This window comes from Electrophorus electricus, chromosome 1, assembly GCF_041902795.1.
Source record: "Electrophorus electricus isolate QZ-2024a chromosome 1, ASM4190279v1, whole genome shotgun sequence".
Taxonomy (NCBI): domain Eukaryota; kingdom Metazoa; phylum Chordata; class Actinopteri; order Gymnotiformes; family Gymnotidae; genus Electrophorus; species Electrophorus electricus.
The window spans coordinates 23501012-23517081 of record NC_137497.1 but is presented as its reverse complement, the minus strand read 5'-3'; positions in this window follow the sequence as shown (position 1 = coordinate 23517081).

The window sequence follows — 16070 nt, the reverse complement described above, 5'->3', positions numbered from 1 at the left end:
AAAATGGACTTACCTGTGATTATTTTAGTGGAGAAGCTTCCACATTGTTTTGGAGTGAAAAAAAAACTGTAGCCTGTGTTGAAGGGGACTTTTTATGGGGAATTTTCCTTCCCAAAGAAAGGAAGTGATGTCACATAATTTCCTGTGGTGATGTTTCTTTATATATGTTTCTAAGGGAAAATTCAATAGAGTTGTGTTTTGAAGTTGATTGATGTTGGAGAATTTATGATTGCTGGATTTTTTCCCCTTGAACTTGTAAATACTTGTAAATACTTGTAAATACTGCATTTTCCTTTTTTTGAATATTTTTGTTTGTTTTTTATTGGATATGGCTTTTTGTTTGCACTGGACTACTGAGAGCCAATAAATACCTTTTCTTTTGTATCCACTAGGAGTGTATCCATGTGTCTTTACTAGTGGACCATTACAATGATATTTCCATATGTGCAGGATTAAAATGCCCTACAAATAAATGCTCTTAAAATAGTCCATAAATAAATATTCTTAAATACTCCACAAATAAGTACTCTTTAAATACTGTACAAACAAATAATCTTAAAATACTCCACAAATAAATGAGTCCAGTCTATGTTTGAAGAAAGCAAGAGTGTTAGTTCGTCCCTCCATCTGGGAGACAGGTCAGAGAAGAGGGAATGGACAGGGCATGAAGCATTTAAGGCTCACACTTTATAATAACGATAGTTTATAGAGCATTTATATGCTTGTAATTCATAATGAACTAATCATGAACTAATGAGTTAGTGTTATTCATCATGAATTAATATATTAGTAATCATTTATAAGATGTATCTAAGCTCTCACTTCATAATTATCTGATCATGAACAGATCAGGAAGTCAGATGTTATGCTTAATTGGGTTTTTAAGCGCTATTCTTTATTAGATAATGAATTGTGCCATTGCATACGTGCAGGAACAATGGAAATGCATTTAGTTAAAGTAAATGTTCAGAATGTTGTTAGGTTACTGTGTGTAAGGTTTGGAGTTGGGGCTCCAGGGGCTTTAGGTGGCAGGTCGTTTTTCCTAGAGTAACAAGAGATGTTTCCTTACCTCTTGCCTTCTTTTAACATGTTTTACAATAAACCCTCTGTGTGGGCATTGTCTTTGAGGACATGTCCTGCTGTAATATTCACAGTCTAGATGTCTTTGACGCATCTTGGGACTGTACATGTCCTGCTGTAATATTCACAGTCTACAGGTTTTCTTGTCTACACTTTATAAGATATAAGAATGCCCTGGTAACTCTGTCTGCTCGTGTAAAACTTTGCTGTAACCATAACCAGTTGCTGTCATGTCACGAGCCTTACAATGGTGAAACCCAACCTGTACCTAGAACTCACTGAGCTTCAGGTGCAACCTGCTTAACCTCCATCCTTTAAGAGGCCTGGAAGACAAGCATCAAGACTCCTTGTTGTAGCCCTGCAGGCGGTGAAGTTTCTCTGGTTGTCTGAACACCAGAGTCCCTCATTGTCTTCATACGCCGACTGAAGATGCACTTACCTGAACATTAGATTTGCACTTATTAAAACTTATTAAAAAATAAAAAAGTTTTAATTGCATTTATGAAATATGCTATTGTGTTATGCACAACAGTCACTCTGGATAAGAGAGTCTGCTAAACACCTTAAATGTTAATGTAAATATGTATGTTACAATTTCAGAATTAATGGTGACCAATTCAGGAATTCAGAGGATATGCACCATTAGTTAATATATTATTAAAATGACAGCTTTATTAATCCTGGCTCCTAAGAGTCTTTGTGAACCTGTTAAAATAATTAAAAAGTGTAGTCATACAAATTATTTGTTAAACAGTAACAAACAGCAGCTGTAGTTTCTAAATTACTTGTCATATAGAAATTATCTGTAGCATTTTAGAGCCGCTAAGGTGAAAACTATTCAATATACATGAATATCTATAAATGTCTGTAGGCCATTTATAAACGACACACTTTCAAATAAACTTATCATTTGAAGTTGTCTGTTAAGAAATGTATAAATGACTTGGTAATAATTTATAAAACACACATTAAAAAAAAGACTTGATGTCTTCAGACTAATGTGCTTGTTAATAAATATGCATAGTAGGAGTTCTCATTCATGGAGTTTTCCAAGATCATGAATGAATCGTCCTAGAGGGCCATTATTGTTTTTTTTTGCTAACCGTTCATACATTTCTATTACTGTCCAGTGATCCTTTACCAGCTCCTCTGTCCGGTTACCTCTAAGCCTCCAAACAGTTTCCTTGTGTATTCTCCAGGCCCTCCTTATATTCTGCGTGTGAGCCCCTGTAGGAGCATCCATGTATGATATACTGTGGTTAACTGTGTAATGTCTGTAGCCAAGCTGAGACAGAGCCTGCCGGTAGACACGCCACTCACCACTGAGGATTGTGGATCGCCTCCTTACATGCTGAATGATAAGTGGCACTAGTTCCCTTCTGGACCTTCTCTGAACTAGGTGAAGAACTGGCTGTCTTTGTTTAGTGTGGAAAGCATTTTCACCCAGCATCCCAGAGACCCACTGCCTCCTCCACAATGCCCGGCCATCCGCCCTCTTCCATACCATGTAACATAAAAAGTAAAGCATTATTACATTAATTAAGAACTATTAACAAGATGAAAGAATTAAAGGTATGAAGCATGAAGACTTGTATGTCCATTATACATTATTAAGACTATACAAAATTATATACCCACATAAAAGATGCACCTGCATTTCTTCTATGCCTGAAGTTACTCTCTTCTATGACAGTGAACTGTCTGCATCCTCCTTTCCTTCTTCTGAGTTCTTCCATCACCACCACACAAGCCTCTCTCACTTTCTTAGACAATTTTGACAAGAAACTTGAGAAAACCTGAAGGGACATAATGGTGCTAAATTGATTAAATAACTGAATAAATGTATTTAACACTTAGTAAGATATTGAATGTACTCAGTAAAATTGTAAAGTTTATTTGTTAATTAAGCTAATTTGGTCATGTGAACTGCTCTGGTTATTTTGCTTCTTTTAATCAAACAATTTACTTGATTTGAATAAAACCAATTAACCTGCTCGTTACACATGGATGTTTGCGGTTGCACCATTAAAATATTTCCGCACTGCAGAAAGCATCTAGATGTGCTGAACAAAAATCTGTTTGATTACAGTTCAAATGGCCACTCAGTCCACACTTGTTGTATAAAGTAAGACATATAAGCCTGCGTGTGTTAGCTGCTCTCACCTGTACGTTGTAAATTAAAGTTACACTAAAACATCTAAGTAAGCTCGTTAGCCTACCATTCATAGCAGTCGCTGTTGTGTAGTTTCATTCTGTGGTGACAAAGATCGCATTTCATCTTTCTTTGTAGTACTTTCTTATTTTGCAGCCACTTTATTAATTTCAAATGTTTTATTTTTATTTCTTGCCCTCCATCAGCTTCCTCAATTTCTTCGGCATTTTGGCCCAATTAAAACCGGATGCCTCCCCTTTACATTTGTTATACTGGAATTTATGGCATTGCAGATTATCATCGAGCTTTTAAACTTAACAATGCAATGAGTAATACATCCAAATATTTTTATATATTGTGCATGCTTATATTCAGCAGACACATTAATATTTTCTGGACAAACAGCTCTTCGTGAATTTCATATAAACCATCAACAGTAAAGGTGGAGCGTTCGTGGACGTTGGAGTTCATTCAGGTCTGCGCCTCTAATGAGGAGACGCCGGTACAGGTGTGTTTGGAGTCGGATGACAGTGGAGATCAGCACAGCACCTGACACTCCTCCACACAATACACAAAGAAGAAGAGAGTTCACAGTTCAGAGAGAAAACCAGGGCAAAAATCATCAAAAAACAAAACAAAACAGCCAAGACACTGGAGAGAAATACAGATGGAGAGGCTGGAACAGGTCAATACTGTACTGTACTGTAGTTACAGTGCAGCTAAACTAGCGTTAGCTAGAAATCAACATTAGCAGATGTTTTCAGTAGTTTTCTTGAATACTAACATTAGTGGGTTATGCTTGAACAACGCCATGGTAGTTCACCGTCTTTATGACCTTTAGTACATTTTATTCAGTATGAGTGGAATCTGAACACATCCGCTTTGTTAGATTACTCTGAAAGAAAGCTGTCGTACGTTAGCCAACTAGCTAGTAAACTAGCGCGACTGGAAAAGGTGCCGAACACCAGCTGACTGTCTCCGGATTACAGTGGAGATCAGCACAGCCGGTTTCTCCTGTTGTTTGAAGTTTAGCCCTTCGATCCGTTTTCGGTAGGTTTTACGCTCTGGTTCTTTACCTGGCTTTTATTCCCGTCTACGTACGTCAAGAATGTAAAAGTGAGATTTAATGGGCGAAATTAGCAGCCACAACCGACCGACCGAGCTAGCTCGCTAAATCGGTCGCTCGTCTCGGTCATTTATGTGTAAAATTCAGAGTGTCTGACTATCTGGCTAGATGACATTAAAATGGCTGATTAAATGCACCCACTTAGCTTGCATGCGCGTCCGAAGTGGTGCTTTACAACTCGAGATCGACCGTATTGCTGTATTGCTGTATTGTCTGTATTGTCTGTATTGTCTGTATTGCAGACGTGCAGCGGTGTACCGCGTTCATTGTAAGTGTTCACTAAGCAAACCGCGACCGTGTCGGTACTATTCTATATGTGGCACTGATGTGTGTGTTCTTCTTTCTACAGTTTGGGTATCGACTAGGGATTCAACTAAGTAGCCTGTCAAAGATTTATGCGTGCGCATGTCGTATTTTGTCTCCACAGACGTGTGTGCGCACGATGTCTCTTCCTCTCGTTACCTTTTGGACAGAATTGGACTGCTCAGTGGCCCAGCGTCAGTCACCTTGTCCAGGCCGTGTGCCTGGTGCTTTGTCCACTTCACCTGGCCGGTCAGAACATCGTCAGGGTGAACAGGTGGGTTGTTGTCATGAGGAGGGACTACAGTGTCATCTGGGACGTAGTCCTCAGCAGCCCCAGCCTCATGGCCCAGACCCGTATTCAACTTTTTGAGTTGAATCAGCAGACACTGACCCAGTGCTGAGTTTACCGGGTTTTATATTGACCTTATTGGCACTGTGAACTATACAGGCTGAGCACTAATAGGCTGGGCTGCATTTTTTATTACGGGTACAATGCCAGGAAGAAAAAGCAGGAGCAGGATGTTCTGCGCTTGAGCGTTGGCCAGTCCAACACTCCCATGTTGGCCCTGAAACTTCGCCCTCCTGCGCTGAGTAAACTCCCAGAGCGTCTGACTCACGGGCACCCTGCCTTTGACTTTAACATCCAGTAGGATGTGTCAGAGGCCAGCCTCCTCTTCCTCCCGGTGAGACCCCGAGGAGCTCTGGTCCAGAAGGAGATGCGGCTTCTGTCACCATCGCCCCTGCCGCACTGGCCGGTCCTGAAGCACTCCAGACCACAGCGTGGTGTTGGAAGAAAAAGGCAGAGGCCTCTGCTGCCACTGCGCATGGACAGGCCGTCCCCCTGAAGCGGCGCAGGCACGAACACCAAGCCTGCAAACCCAAGACCAAACAGTTTGGCCACAGCAGGTTTCGTGGGGTGCACTTCTGTGCGGCAGCAGCAGGGAAGACTGAGGAGATACTGGACAGGGTCAGTGATCTGCTGACCACCCCACTCACCCCTTTGTAAATAGTTGTACATAGTTTTATATTTATTCCAATTTTCATTATTTATTCTGTGTGTTGTGAATGAGCACTTCAATACTATATTATACGTCACAAAGTGAAGGAGCACTGACTTATTCTGCTTTGTACTTCACAAAGTGAATGGGCACCGATTTTAAACCACTTTATTAAAGTGAATAACTTGTTGGTAATTAGACACATTCTTACAAAAGATGCACTTGTTATTTTGATATTATTTATTTGATGAACAATAAACAAGTACTATTCAGAGTTCAGTTTCCTGTGTATAAATGATTCGGTTAAATTAACTTAATTCAATTAACATTCAATTAAGTCAGCATTATTATTATTATTATTATTAATAATCTTATTCTTGAATGAACATCCACTTTTAACAATATATATATAATAATGGGATATATATTTTTTTTTAATGTGGAAAACCAATATGAAGACAATAAAATTGAATGTCTGAATTCTGTTGAATGTCTGAATTTTTGTATGCAATCTTAATCATGATTAAAAATGAATATAATTACACAAAGATTTAAAAGAAAAAACAGTCTAATAACATGAAACACATGGCTACTTGACATGCATGCTCAACTACACATGGCTCCTTAACATGCGAAACTGACCCTCTATCCCATAGTCCTGCCTCCTTGCCGGAGAGGTCACAGGGGTCACCTGGGACAGGAATTTGGGCAGATTTTGTGTTCTGGGTGAACTGTGGGTCCGGGAACACTGGGGAGGGTGCAGATGAGATTGCGTGCCGCCTAAAGGGCCACGTGGGTGGGGGGGGACAGTGCTGGGGGGGGCCCTGGATTGGCCACAGAATGACCACTGGTAGCAGTTAGATAATCTCCACCTGCCCCCAGTGAGCTCTGTGCCTTATAGTCCCTATGACCTTGTCTAGACCGTAACCCTATAAATACCTTCCCTCTGCTGCTGATTGGTTGGGGGCCAATCTTCTCTGTGGCCAGTCCAGGGCCCCTCCAGAACCCCCCCCCCCGTGGCCCTTTCTGTAATCCTTTATGATAAAGCAACCCTGGTGGTTGTACAGTGGAACTGCTCTTTGTCTTGTAGAATATGTCTCATATGTTTGCTTCAGAATCTCGGACATGTCAAAGCCTTGTTTTAGTGGCTCTTATAGTTCTTTATAAACTACAGAGAACACTCCAGAAATTTAATCCAGCTCCAGATTCTCATCTTTTACATCAGTTACCTTAAAATCTCCCCCCTCTCTCTCGCTCTCTGCCAGAGGTATTTATTAGGTACACTATATCTATAGGCTATCAGTACTTTTTTAGTCAACTTTGCAGTTTGCCTCCGGGGCTTTGGGCAGACCCCTCCAGTCTCGCTGGTGAGTCCACTGAAGGGAAGGGACACGGGCTTCAGCTCTGCCCGCTGGAGATCCCGATGGGTCCACCCAACCGCCCTCTTTCTGGTTGTTGTGGTGCATTTCGGTCTTCCTCGGTCTAGGCTCAAGGCCCTCCCTAGCCCCCCCCGCCGAGAAATTCTTGGGGGTGTTCCCCTCCACTTCCGGGGTGGACACAGACACCAGTCATGGTCCTCTCCCCAATCTCCTGGGATCCAGGCAGCAGGGCGGGGGTGCCTACGCATCTCCCGCTAGGAAGTCCGTCTTTAGCTGAAGGACCTGGCGTCCTGTGGTGGTTGGTCATTCTGTAACACGTTGGCCCGTGTGCTGAAGGGCGTAGAGCAGGATGCACAGACTCTCTCGACGTGGACAAACATTTATTTACATAAAACATAAAGACTATAGTGGCACTCCCATGTAACACAAACAGTGAACATAGACACTTAGCACTAACGATTTTTAACATTAACACAAGCTAGACAAAAATGGTTATGAATGTTACATTTAGACATTAACTCACGCACCTCCTGCTAGGAAGTCCGTCATTTGCGGAGGGAGTAAGCGTCCTGTGGAGGTTGGTCATTCTGTAATGTTGCTGCTGGCCTGAGCGCCATAAGGTGTGGGCCAGGACACACAGACTCCCTTGACTTTGTGAAACATTTATTAACATTAAACACAGAAAACACAAGTGGCAATCACATACAACTATAACAGTGAACATTATTAAACATTTAACACTATCGATCTACACATAATACGGAAACAGTGAAAACAAACACAGACATTACTTGCTATGGGTTTTTTTTTTTTTACGCAAGAGACTCAAGAGACTAAGCTAGAGACAATGACCAACAACAGTGCACACACTGACAGGGGTTTAAGTAGACAGACAGTAAACCCTGTGCAGGTGTGTGCCAACCATGGAAGCGTGGCTACAAAACAAACATGCAAGATCCCCCCACTGTACGCGGCGGGCCAAACCACTTGACTCGTGACAGGCGAGCATTCTGTGACGTTCGGCTTGTGTTGGCCCATAAATTAATCTATGAGCCCAACCCCCTTCTATCTTATAAATTAAACAAGATCTCCATTTTTGAGATTTTTTGCTTTAGCATTACAGAGTATAAAATAAAAAGATTTTAACTCTTCATCAAAGTAACATGCTGTTTTACAAGATGGAATATTTGCCCTGGAGATTCCTGAACCTTTCTCATGTTGATTATCCTGCTGCTGGACATTGTTTCCTCTGATTGTTTGCACAGACCTGAAGGTTGCTCTGTGGAATGAGTATGTAAATAAAGCAGGAAGTCTGTCTGCATTCAAGATGTCAGGGGGAAAAGTGAAAGAATTAAATGGATGAAATAAAGCCCCACCAGAGAACTGTGTCAGAGTGTCTGGACTTGCCACAAGTGAGTTGCTGGACTTTGTTGTTTCTGTTCAACAGATGGGTTGTGGGGTAAAAGGAAATGAGCAGCAACTTTAGAGAATTTGTTCAGCTATTTTGTAATTCAACAAAACAACAATAAAGAATCTTGAAAACTTCTAAGCCTCATCCTACTCTTTGAACAGCTGTCCAGATTCACAACACAACAGCAACTGCAAAGCAAAAATGATGAAATTAGAGAAGACATCATTAAGTGACAACATACATTAGTGCTAAGCCACAACAAAAATGTGGCACATTGACAATGTTTAATTTTGGTTGATGTGTTTGTGCTGTGGCTGAATTAATGACTTTCCAGTGAAAAACAAGGATTTAAATGTCCAAATGTCTTGCTAGCAAACCTATCTAGTTAACTAGCAAGATTCCAACTAGATCATAAAGATAAGCATGAAGAGTAACTGTTAAGACAAAATTTGGAAACTATAACAATTTCCTGCTCAGCAAAATAGTATAAAACTCACTTGTATAACTTTTATATAACATTAATCTTTCCTGTCACTAGCCATTTTAGAGGTCTGCAGAAGTGAAGATGAGAAAGTTTGTACTCAGACGCTCCTCAGTGCAGTGAGGAGTGGCTCAAGGAGGACTCAGAAGCTGAAGTGAGTATTCGAGTGCAGCATGTTATGCTTGTGAGGTGAACATGGCCACGATCAGAAGAGAGTCTGAACACAATCTTCAAAACCAATTTCACACTGGCTTGCAGCAAGCAGTATTCAATTTAAAGTTAGGCCTGCACTAGTTTTGCACCAAGTAGATGCAGAAACCAATTTACACACCGCAAGGCTTTAGTGGGCCATTCAATCTCAAAGCAGAGTCGCAAACAACTGGAGGATAACATCAGAAAAAGCACTGATGTTTTATTCTACTAGGGAAGCTGCATCGTCCAGAGGAACTTAGTGGCCCTACCGGCAAGACAACCTAGAACAGATGTCAAATGAGCAGTGTGACAACCATTAGCATTGCTCAAGGGAGGGCTTTTTGTCATCTGCTGGCTAGCAAAGCATTCCTGAGGGAGAAAACAGGATGACTTTCTATTTTCCTTCACTCTGCTCTAAAAAATAAAGAGGGTGTTACAATCAAGCCAACTTAGGAGGGCAGCTTGACAGCACACCAGTATGCTGCCAAGCTGAAGACCAAAATGGCTGCCTCTGAAGAAGGGCTGTAAACTGTGAAGTATGCTTCCCTCTTCAGAGGTCCACAGCATCAATATCAGAAGCCATAGTTTATTAATACTAAGCCCTCTTTAAGAATGAGTCGTATATGATGTGAACTAGCACTGCAAATGCTTCTTTGTGGGATTGACATGCCATGGTCAGGATGACTTTTTACTGCTGGTTTTGTTTTGTATTTTTTGACATGCAAAATAGTTTAGAAGCAGGAAGAGAGGTTTCTGGATTGGTTACTAAAAACCCTGATGAAGCCAAAGTTTTTAACTGCTTATCCTAGAGCCCAGGACAAGTACAGAGACTTTTTTCCTCAGAGCATCTATATTTGTGATCACTATGAGGACTTAGAGATTATTTATTCAGTGTTCTTAAATGAACATTTCTTACAATGGCTATTAGAAAGTATTATAATTTAGTACAAAAGGTATATGCTACTTCTGTGCCACATATTTTTTCAAGCATTACCTATAAGTATTTTTAAGGATACATATTTATAATATTGCATATCGTATACATCATTCTTATTAGATTTTTACAGACCTTTGGCATATGTGGGGGAAGCAGTGTGCATGTAGAAGGCATGGTGGCCCATTTATATGAACATGATAAGAGCTTGCACATGATATGCTCTGCTTGTTACTGTTAATGTGGTCAGGATTTAAAACATAACTTGTGTAACTTGTGGATGACGCATGCCATACTCTAACTCCCCATACTTTTTTGAACATGGAAATTGTTTGGTTTACATTTTTACAGGAAGTGATTGTCCATAGTGCTGGTTTCTAATGACTTGTTCTCTTAGTGCATCAACATTTAATTATTTGCAGGTGATATAAGAAACAGATGGAATCACCAGAGGGCTGAGAGGGTAGTTGCAAAAACAAATTGAAAGTGAAGGTGACATTTTATAAATTGTAATCACCATGTTCAGATAAAGAATAGTACCAACTTGTAGCCTATTTCAATCAGTGTTTCCACTGACATCACTGAGCACCATGGACAGTGACACTGCAATAGTGGACCTCCAACAAACTGAAAAAAGACAGAAAGAGAAAGAGAGAGAGGCTCTCATGTCACTGCTGCATGACCCAGTACTCCTCAAAAAGTACAATGCTGCCTCTATATACATTCAACTTGGAGCACCCTGCTCATTGCAGTGATAGCAGGAGCTAGCTTTTTGATAGCATGTGACTCAGGAATGGAGCTGGTAGAGATGTGGTCTGCAACCTCCAGATCAACGCTGGACCCTGCTCTTTAAGATAATGAGCTTCAACATGTCAGTAAACAGATTGGGTTTTTGTTGGGTTAAAAACATTTTCTTTATCAAGCTGAACTCAGAGGCCTTCAGATGTCACTGCAGATTTGTTAGCTAGGCAATAAATAATGAAAATGCCTCAGAGAGAGAGAGATAGAGAGAGATGGAACGAGAGAGAGAATGGAAATAAATACTGATGTGTTTATTTGATTCACTGGAAGACAACGAGGGACTTGTGTTTGGAACAGTCTTCCTTCCCAAAGTTATACTGACTTCTTATACTGACATTTTTTAAACATGTACAGACAATTTTATTCCCTGGAAAGTAACATATACACACACAGACAGACACACACACACACAAACACACATATATCAGATATTTTGTCAACTTTCAAATATAAAAGGCACAGCACTATTTTCAAATATAACAGTGTACTGTTTTTATTTTAGTTCTGCACAAAGAGCATACAGCATGTTTGTGTATATACGTGTACACGTGTGTGTTCAACTGTGTTATACACAATGCTGCAGTGGCCTGCTCTGCCTCAGCTTGCTCTTTACTGTGCTACACTTGACAGAGAGCTTTTCATGCTGCCTCTTGAGAATGTCTATTTGGCTCTGCAGGTCCTCGCATGCATCCTTCACCTTCTCAAAATCCTGGAGCAGCTTCTTGTTTCTCAGCAGGCTGCAGCGCTGGTACAGGCGCAGATTGTCTACACGCAGCTTGTCTTTAGTTATCATTACCCCTGCCAGAGCTTTCCGCTTGTTGCCGATCATTGCCTTTATCTTGGCCAGATTGACTAGTTTGGCCTGGATCTCCAGCTCCACAAAGTTGATCGTTTCTTTGAGATGTGACTGGAACTGAGAGTGGAGGTACACAATACTGAGATTATTTTCTATGCCTTCAAGACTCTACTACTGTACAATACATCTTCCCATCCTCCTCCGTGGCAATAAATTTACTTCATTTTTAGTTTTAAATGGGGGCTCAAAATTTCCAAGTTTTGTGATGGGATTTATGGGATGGGTCTTGTTATGTTTTCAAGTCTACTTGACAGTTCCATGGCTATCTAAAAAATCAACAGAACTTGCACCCACATTAGTCTTAATCTACTGAGTTTAATAGGACATCATACCTCTCTAGTGCTGGTAATTCCTTTCTTTATTCGAATAACCTCCTCTTCATACTCCAAGATCATAGTCTTATAATTCTCATTTTCAAATTTCAGTTTTTCAGCCTTTGTCCTCTCCTCCAGTTCTCCAATAGCTTCTTCCCGGCTTTGTACCCTCATCTGCAGCGCAAGGTTCCGTATTTTTGCAGCAATGAGCTTATTCTCCGTCTTCTGCTCAGCTGCAAGGAGCCGTTTCACCTCAACAAGAGCTGCCCTCTTTCCCAGCCGCCGGGCGAGAGCCGCAACGACTACTTCTTGCATCATCATGATGAAGGCTTGATATTCACAGTACCACTGCTTCTTCTTCTCCTGGCACCGGGGCCGGAGTTCTTCAACATGCTGCTGGTAGAGCTGTGATTTGCACTGCCACTGCAACTTTAGGTCCTCTAGAATTTTTAGCTGGTCCTGGTAGCCATGGCGACTCCGCCTTGTACACACAGGCATTGGCACATTTTCCCTTTCCAACCAGTCAGCTATTATCATCTGCTGCTCGCTGTTCAACTGGCAGAGTTCATCCCTTTCTGACAGGAGGCTCTGCAGAAGCGCTTGGTGTTCCTTATACTCAGCTTCAAGATTATATCTCTCCATCTCCAGCTGCTCTTTGGAAGCTTCAATGTCATGACATCCATCCAGACCAGTCTTCTGCAGCTGCTCATGTGAACCTAAATTTACAGGGCAGAGTTATACTAAAGAATCATCCAGTTCTACTAATTAACAGATGGCAACAGCTGATTTTGCCATCTTGAAATTGAGCTATGTTCAGATGAGAAGGCTCAGTTTAAAAATATATTACGACTCTTCATATGAAACCATGTGTTAAAAACCAACAGGAATGAATTGCCATGTAATTTTCTCTAGAATGTATAGACTTCATAGTTCTTTACCTTTTTTTCTCTGAAATGGTAGTGGATGGCTACCATTGATTGGAGGTAGAACAAGTGGAGCAAAATTTGTGCTGTCTCTAGTTTCTGGACTGTGCACACCCACATCAAGAGCCTAAACAAAGTATACAAGGTATTTTTCACACAAGAATCTACATACTGACACACAAGCACACATAACCATACACAACCTTCCATCATAGCCAAACAACGTTTTATTAAAATGTACTAAAAATGTATTTCTGTTTGTTTCTTTCTTGAGGCAGCAGTACAAATATTTTTAAGGCATCCCATATAATTTAAAGATTCAAAAACACATGCTCCTTCATTTCAGCATTTAAATAAAATGTGTATACACGTACCTGAACGTTGTTTACTTTCTGAGCACTGTGGTTTGCTCTTATTGGTGGCAGCTTTGTGCAGCCACCTTTCCTCTTTTCCATATCTACTGGCGCCTCTCGTCTTTTGATGTGAATTCTAAAGATCGATAAGCCTTTTAGTTTTTGGGGAACAGACCTCAGCCAAATACAGTAAGCAGCAACGAAGCAAATGAGTACTATGGGAATGGTGAAAGGCGTGATTAATGTGATAACTTGTGTGACTTCACAGCCCCTTTTTTACATCATAATTATGCCACAAGTACCATCTCTACATCAATATCAATTTGCTAAACCTGCTAAACCTTGCACGGTTCAAGGTTTTTTCCCTTTAGATTTTAATCAATTTATCTGCTCATTCAACCACACGAAAATCAAGCCAACGTGTATCAGAAACAGTACACGCTGTAAACATCACACGTGTAAAACCTAATAATGAAAGTTGAAAATCCGCAAAGGTAGCTAAGCTAGCTAGCATGTAGCAGGTGACTCAGGAATGGAGCTGGTATAGATGTGGTCTGCAAGCTAGAGATCAACGCTGCACCCTGCTCTTTAAGAAAATGAGCTTCAACCTTTCAGTAAACAGATTGGGTTTTTGTTGGGTCAAAAACATTTTCTTTATCAAGCTGAACTCCTAGGCCTTCAGATGTCTCTGCAGATTTGTTAGCTAGGCAATAAATAATGAAAATGCCTCAGAGAGAGAGAGATAGAGAGAGATGGATCGAGAGAGAGAATGGACTCAATAAATCTCTCAGTCCATGCTTTTACTATTACTAGTTAATTACTTTTCATTTCCTCCTCTAGGTCCAGTTCAGACAGTGCACCATTTGTGTATAGCATCTAGCACCAAGGGCTTATTGAGCTGGTCCTTTCTAAGTTATGAAAGCTCCATCGATGAGACTGGCTGTGTGCTGGGCTGGTGACATAGATGGAAAACTGTATTGTTTTTGTCATGGTTTTAAAAATGATGCGCAATGAAATGTACTCCTGGGTCAAATTGCTTAGCTATAGTATGAATCATCTGATTAGGACCCAGATAAGTCAAAACAATGACTTGGGCAAGTGTTTAGGGCTCTAGGTCTCTGGTGATAAATATCTGGGTCAGCCCATTTAACAGTGTGTCTGTAGCTTTTCATTAACTTTTTATTGCTTATTGGTCACTTTGTATTGCCTTTTCTTACTATTCAGTTTGAAATATCAACAAATAGGACAGAACAAAACATTATCTTTATGCTATGGTCAACTAGTGTTACTGGCAAACCCAAAGAAATTGGTTAGAGTGGGGATGGTTTTGAAGTCATATCAGCAAAAATTAGCATAACATAGATGATTGTAACTTTGGGATTTGCCTGTCTACTGAACTTTTGGATGAAGAAGTCACAGAGCTGCTCTCTCAGTAGGACTCAGCTCTGAGTCTCTCTCCTTAAATGTCAGATATCTTTTCTTCAGTAATTTGTGGTCTTTAGCGTGGCTCCCTTAATTACAGCTATAATAGTGTACATGCCAGCTGTGTTGAATCGCACAACGATGTCAGAATCTGGCACAATTTAACTGTGGAACTAGGTGGAGAGAATCTGACTAGCAGTACATTGGTAAGGTTTGATGCATATCCCAAGATAAGTCATAAAGCCTTGAATAAAGATGAAGGCTAAGAGAGCAAAAGTCATGTAATTCTTCAAACATGAATACTAAACGTACAATTCTGGCAAACCATGTCAATTACAATCCATTATACTGATGTGTTTATTTGATTCACTGGAAGACAACGAGTGACTTGTGTTTGGAACATAGTCTTCCTTCCCAAAGTTATACTGACTTCTTATACTGACATTTTTTAAACATGTACAGACAATTTTATTCCCTGGAAAGTAACATATACACACACAGACAGACACACACACACACACACACACAAACACACATATATCAGATATTTTGTCAACTTTCAAATATAAAAGGCACAGCACTATTTTCAAATATAACAGTGTACTGTTTTTATTTTAGTTCTGCACAAAGAGCATACAGCATGTTTGTGTATATACGTGTACACGTGTGTGTTCAACTGTGTTATACACAATGCTGCAGTGGCCTGCTCTGCTTCAGCTTGCTCTTTACTGTGCTACACTTGACAGAGAGCTTTTCATGCTGCCTCTTGAGAATGTCTATTTGGCTCTGCAGGTCCTCGCATGCATCCTTCACCTTCTCAAAATCCTGGAGCAGCTTCTTGTTTCTCAGCAGGCTACAGCGCTGGTACAGGCGCAGATTGTCTGCACACAGCTTGTCTTTAGTTATCATTACCCCTGCCAGAGCTTTCCGCTTGTTGCCGATCATTGCCTTTATCTTGGCCAGATTGGCTAGTTTGGCCTGGGTTTCCACCTCCACAAAGTTGATCGTTTCTTTGAGATGTGACTGGAACTGAGAGTGGAGGTAAACAATACTGAGATTATTTTCTATGCCTTCAAGACTCTACTGTACAATACATCTTCCCATCCTACTCCATGGCAATAAATTTACTGCATTTTCAGTTTTAAATGGGGGCTCAAAATTTCCAAGTTTTGTGGTGGGATTTATGCGATGGGTCTTGTTATGTTTTCAAGTCTACTTGACAGTTCCATGGCTATCTGCTGGTCTGCTCTTATACCATAGAATACCATAGAAACATTGTTGCTGAGCATGTCACTGGTTCAGACCCCAGACTGGGCGGAGCTGCTGGTGAGGATGAGGGGAGATT